This window comes from Ostrinia nubilalis, chromosome W (genome assembly GCF_963855985.1).
Source record: "Ostrinia nubilalis chromosome W, ilOstNubi1.1, whole genome shotgun sequence".
NCBI lineage: Eukaryota > Metazoa > Arthropoda > Insecta > Lepidoptera > Crambidae > Ostrinia > Ostrinia nubilalis.
Window position 1 is genome coordinate 3,122,198 of NC_087118.1, and position 6,108 is coordinate 3,128,305.

The 6,108-nt window shown below is 37.9% G+C and overlaps 1 long non-coding RNA gene across 1 annotated transcript; it reads right to left on the reverse strand.

The window, feature by feature from the left end:
• Nucleotides 1–776: 776 nt before the first annotated feature.
• Nucleotides 777–3,615, reverse strand: LOC135086386 (uncharacterized). Its single transcript, XR_010260463.1, has 4 exons — nucleotides 3,237–3,615; nucleotides 2,897–3,050; nucleotides 1,327–1,522; nucleotides 777–918 (listed from the first exon to the last, which is right to left on the reverse strand). It is a non-coding gene; the product is annotated as an uncharacterized LOC135086386 (long non-coding RNA).
• Nucleotides 3,616–6,108: the final 2,493 nt, after the last annotated feature.

A 6,108-nucleotide genomic window follows, 5' to 3' on the forward strand; every position in this document is an offset into this window, starting at 1 on the left:
CTTGACGTTACATTACGGGACACCCTGTATATTGTCCACCACCTAAAGAAAATAGATCAAGATTCAATGGTAGCAAACTGAAACAGATTATTAACTTACTACCTAAGCCACTTTTGCTATCAGGTGATATTAATGCTCACCACATCGCATTCGGCTGTGCTACTAGTAACGGTCGAGGTAATGAAGTTTACAATATATTTGACGAGAGCGACCTCTGTATCCTCAACTCAGGGGCGCCAACCACTGTTGGTAGATCTGTTCATAATCCTTCGGCTATTGATGTAACATGTGTCAGCCCTTCAGTAGCTCCATTATGTGATTGGAAAGTTTATGATGATCCAATGGGAAGTTATCACTATCCCACTATAACAGATATTCAGACTTCAGTTGATAAATATCAGATAGGTGAACCAGTACACAAATTTATTTACAATAAAGCTGATTGGTTTAAATTTCATACTGAAACAGAAAACATGGTAGGTAATATTAATTTAGATAATACAGATCCATTAAGAATTTATGACGATTTCTATAATCATTTGATTAATATTAGAGACAAATGTGTACCTAAAGTAGTCAAAACCTCTCCCAATTTAATGAAAAAGCCTGTACCTTGGTGGGATGATGAGTGTAATAGTGCAGTTAAAAAAAGTAAAGATGCTTTAAATTTTTATAGACGTAATCCAAGCATTGACAACTACATTGCGTATAAAAAATTAGATGCTGCTAAAAAACTAACTCTTAAGGAAAAAAAGAAAACAGGTTGGAAATCTTTATGTGAATCTTTCAATCGATATACTCCTGTTAGTACAGTATGGAACTATATGAAGAGGTTTAAGCGTGTTTCAATTCCTAAACTGCCGAAGAATGATGAATGGATTCCCTCTTTTTTTGAGAAATATTCCCCTGTATCTCCTCCTGAAAAAGAAGTAAATAATTCATTATTGCAAGCATATTTCTGTCAAATTGGTAACGAAAAAGCAGCTTTTTTATCTCAACATTTTTCTTGGGAAGAGTTTATGACTGCCTTGAAGTCTCGTAGGAACACTACACCTGGTTTAGACAATATTCCTTATGAACTTATTCGTCGCCTACATAGTAATGCCAAAAAACTTTTACTGTACATTTTTAATTTACTATGGCAAACACAGGTCATCCCAGACTCATGGAAGACTCAATGTGTCATCCCTATACTTAAACCAGATAAGCCTCCTGATGACTGTAACTCTTATCGACCAATTTCTCTGTCCTCATGTATAGGTAAAGTATTTGAGTGCATGTTAAAGACAAGATTAGATTATTATGTCGAATCAAATAATATCTTACCAAATGAACAATTCGGATTTAGGAAAGGCCGAAGTGCAGCAGAAAGTTTTACAGCATTGGTCTCAGACCTTAGGAATTCTCTTGACAGTCACTCTGCTACAGCTTGTGTCTTCCTTGATGTACAGGGCGCGTTCGATAACGTGGTCCCCTCAATTTTAATAGCCATCTTATGTGATATTGGAGTACCCGGGGTAGTCTGTAAATGGATTTTCAATTTTTTGTATAAAAGAATAATGTATATAAAATTTAATAACATTTTTCATGGACCCGGATATGTATATAAAGGCACAATGCAGGGCGCTACGATCTCGCCATTATTGTACAATTTATACACTAGTCAAATTAATAAGTATTTAACACAAAGGGATATAAAATTTTTACAATTTGCTGATGATTTATTAATTTATACTGTAAATAAAAATGTAAATACTGCTGTGCATAGTTTAAACCTAGCTTTAGTTGAAATTCATAATTTTTATTCTGGTAAATTAAAACTTGATATTAGTCCCAATAAGAGCGGCGTTATGTTATTCTCGAAAAAATATAATGAATGTAATTCTAATATTTATTATAATAATAATCCTCTTCCATGGATTCAGGAAAAAAAGTTTTTAGGAGTGTGTCTAGATAAAAAACTCACATTTGAAAGTCATATAAAGCTTCTCATTTGCAACTCTTCTAAGGCTTTAAACTTATTACGCTCACTAGCTGGTGTAACTTGGGGCTCTGATCCTAAGATTTTATCAATGTTATACAAGAGTTTAGTGCGTAGTCATTTTGACTATAGTACTTTAGCATATATGAATTGTAGCCCAACCCTATTAAAGAAATTAGATGTTATTCAGAATAAAGCACTTAGAATAATAACAGGAGCTATGTGTTCAACACCTATCAATGCTATGCAATGTGAAACATGCATTCCTCCTTTAGTACTGAGACGTATTCAACTAGCAGCAAATTTTTGTCTCAAACTAATAACTTCAACTAACAAACCAGTACTAGATAGAATCATGCCACCCTTATCTTCCCAAATATGCTCTACTCCTCCTCCTCCAATTACAGGTAATGAGTTAATATCTGGACGCACTCCGGGCTTACTAAGAATTGCATTGTATATTGATTCTCTCACTGTAAATATGTATAAAGATAAGCCATGGCCCATGTACAAAGTTAATTATGAAGATCTTGTTGTAAATAATTTCACCATTTTAAGGGAAAAGATCTCCAATCAAATTGATCTTAATAAATTTCTAAATAAGTCTTATTATAAAGTGTACACAGATGGTTCAAAGAAAGAGAACAGTGTAACCTCTGCATTTTATGATCCACAACTTAAACTTACTCAAAGTCATAAAATTGAAAGCCACTGTAGTATCTTTACTGCAGAAAGTTATGCTATCCTCTTAGCACTTAAACATATCTTTACATGTAATCCACCATCTGACAATATTATTATTCTAACTGACTCTAAAAGCGTATTACTAGCTCTGGAAAATAACTCTTGTAAATATAATTTGAATTATATAATTTATGATATTAAGAAATTAATTAATAACATATATAGACTTACTGGTAAGACACTGCTCTTCCTTTGGGTACCATCGCACCGTGGCATCAGGGGGAATGAAATTGTTGATCTGGCTGCAAGGAATGGCTTTGATGTTGACCATTCTACGTTGTTGAAGATACCTCACACTGACTATCAAGCCGCAATCAGTCAAGACCTGAAAAAGATATGGCATGAGTACTGGACTATTACTAGTATGGAAAAGGGAAAATGGTATGCTAAGATCCAAGGAAGCCCGCCCGCCAAACCTTGGTACCATCGGAGGAATGAGAATATAGATAACAGGAAGTTCATAACCATAATAAATAGGCTGAGATTTGGCCATTGCCACGCTCCCACTCACCTGAAGAGGCTTAACTTGATTCCGAGCGCTGAATGTACATATTGCAATGAAGAGCTTGCCGATATGGAACACATAATCCTGAAATGTAGAAGTTTTGGAATCCAGAGACTGGTCATGATCGATGACCTTCAATCTATTTGTGAACGTGTACCACAGTCGTTGGACGAACTCCTCAAGGATCCGAAACTTTTCAAACCCTTATATACTTTCGTGGTTTCAACTCTGGGAACTATTTGAGAAATTGAGAAGAGTAAGAACTAAGAAAATATCAGTGAATCACAGTGAATCAGTGAAGTGAAGTGTCAAACACAGTTGTCATGTGTCAAATTCAAACAAAAGTTCAACGGACTTCAAAGACTGGCTTAAAAGGGCATGCACCCAGAGCCGTGAAAAACTATATTAAAAAAAAAAAAATGGGGAAAAGTTTTTTTTGCGACATGGGTGTCTTTAAAGTTAGTGACAGACAGAAAGAATTATGGCAGAAAAAAAATAAAAATGACGTTTGGTCGGATATACGACCCAGATTATGGGAAAAATCCGAAATGTCAAAAAATCAAGATGGCGGCAGCGTGGGCGGCCATTTTGTAAAAAGTTAAAAATTTCGAAATTTTGGAATTAATTTTTCGAGTAGTTGACAACACTTTGGAAAGTCGGGTTGTATGAGGCGGTTGTGTGTCCTGTCAAGAGGTTTCGCTTGGGTGAAGAAATTTCTCCAGTGTTGCCATACCTTAGGAGATTTGGTCCAAAAATGTCGAAAGTAGAAATAACGACTTCCGGTCAAAAATTTGGATGACGCCTCCTGCAAAAGGGTCGTGAAAATGACATTTGACCATTTTCATCTCGATCACCTGGCAACACTGGGAATTACGGGAACACAAAATTTTGTGACATGGGTGTTTTTAAGGCGTTGCTCCTCGGGACTGGGTGAAGTTAGAAAAAAAGTAAAAATGGAGTTCGGCGCGGAAAATGGTCCAGATTAAGGCAAAAATGCAAAATTTTGGAAATCCAAGATGGCCGCCAAGCGTTCACCCGTTTTCCTAAAGGGACTAAATTCTCCATACAAATTGTATGCAGGGGGGCTTAGCTAACGTAGAAAAAGGCGAGGCCGAAGGCCGAGCGATAGTTACAAGCCCGAGAGTCGCCATAGGTTAATTTTAATGCGTCAAAAAAGGACTAGAGCCCAGTGACACACAGAAAGGCGAGGCCGAAGGCCGAACGATGGTTCAAATCCCCACAGTACCCATAGATTTACTCGTGTTGCGTCAAAAAAGCACAAGAGCACAGTGACAGACAATAAACAACCCCGTGTAATTTTTGCGAGGCCGAAGGCCGAGCTCCGAATGCGAGGCCGTAGGCCGAGCGCCGCGTAGGGCGAAGCCCGGAGCGGCCAGCATCGCAGATCTAGCTTTTGTAGCCCGCGTAGCGGGCGACCAAAGCTAGTCTATATTATATAAAGCTCGATTCCTACTCACTGACTCACTCACTGATCAGGGGTATTTTTGAGGTATTTAGAGGGGAGAGGGGTGAAATTGTTAATGTTTGTTTTAAACTAGATTTTTTGACACCCAGGTTTTTTAGATTTTTTGAACCAAAAAACAAAATGGCGGCATTTTTTGAGACACCAACTTTTTTGTCTTTGGTCCTGAATTTTTTCTTTTTTGGTGGTTTGTTGGGGTTGCCAAGGTGTGTTAAAAAATGTTAGAAAAAAACGGAAAAACAAAATGGCCGCGCCGCCATCTTGGATTGAAAACGCGTTTTCAGGGGTGTGTTTGGAGAGGTGTCATTCCGAGATGCGTCATTTTTTTTTAAAACTTCTTTTGAGTTTTTTTGACGTATATAGTCTGCTTTCGAGCCTCATTGACAGATTATCAAAAAACAAGATGGCGGCTGAGCCGTCGGCCATTTTGTTGCGATCAAAAAATTCCCAAACTTTGGTAGCAATTTTCCGGTAGATGGCGACACCGGAGTGGGGTACAATGTTCCGGGCGATTGTTGGTCTGTTATTCGAGTGTTGCCATGAATCGGAAAAAACTACCATTTTGGAAGAAAATTTTCCACCACGGCCCCGGATAGTAGAAAATGGAAATTTCCAAAAATTCCATAAACTTGGTATGCAGTCTGGTGACATTTGGGGACCCGAATGACATTTTACCATTTTTATGAAAAAAGTCTGGCAACACTGAAAGTTATGGGGAAAAGTTTTTTTTGCGACATGGGTGTCTTTAAAGTTAGTGACAGGCAGAAAGAATTATGGCAGAAAAAAAATAAAAATGACGTTTGGTTGGATATACGACCCAGATTATGGGAAAAATCCGAAATGTCAGAAAATCAAGATGGCGGCGGCGTGGGCGGCCATTTTGTAAAAAGTTGAAAATTTCGAAATTTTGGAATTCATTTTTCGAGTACTTGGCAACATTTTGGAAAGTCGAGTTGTATGAGCCGGTTGTGTCTCTTGTCGAGAGGTTTCGCTTGGGTGAAGAAATTTCCCCAGTGTTGCCACACTTTGGGAGATTTGGTCCAAAAATGTCGAAAGTAGAAATAACGACTTCCGGTCAAAAATTTGGATGACTCCTCCTGCAAAGGGGTCGTGCAAATGACATTTGACCATTTTCATCTCGATCACCTGGCAACACTGAGAGCTATGGGGAAAAGTATTTTTTTCGACATGGGTGTCTTTAAAGTTAAGGACGGACAGAAGGAGATATGGCAGGGAAAATCTGAAAATGTGGTTTGGTCGGTTATACGACCCAGACTATGGGAAAAATCCGAAATCATGGAAAATCAAGATGGCGGCTGAGCGGGCGGCCATTTTGTAAAAAGTTTCAGATTTTCGATTTTTCAAATGCATTTTTCGGGCAGTTGGCAACATTTG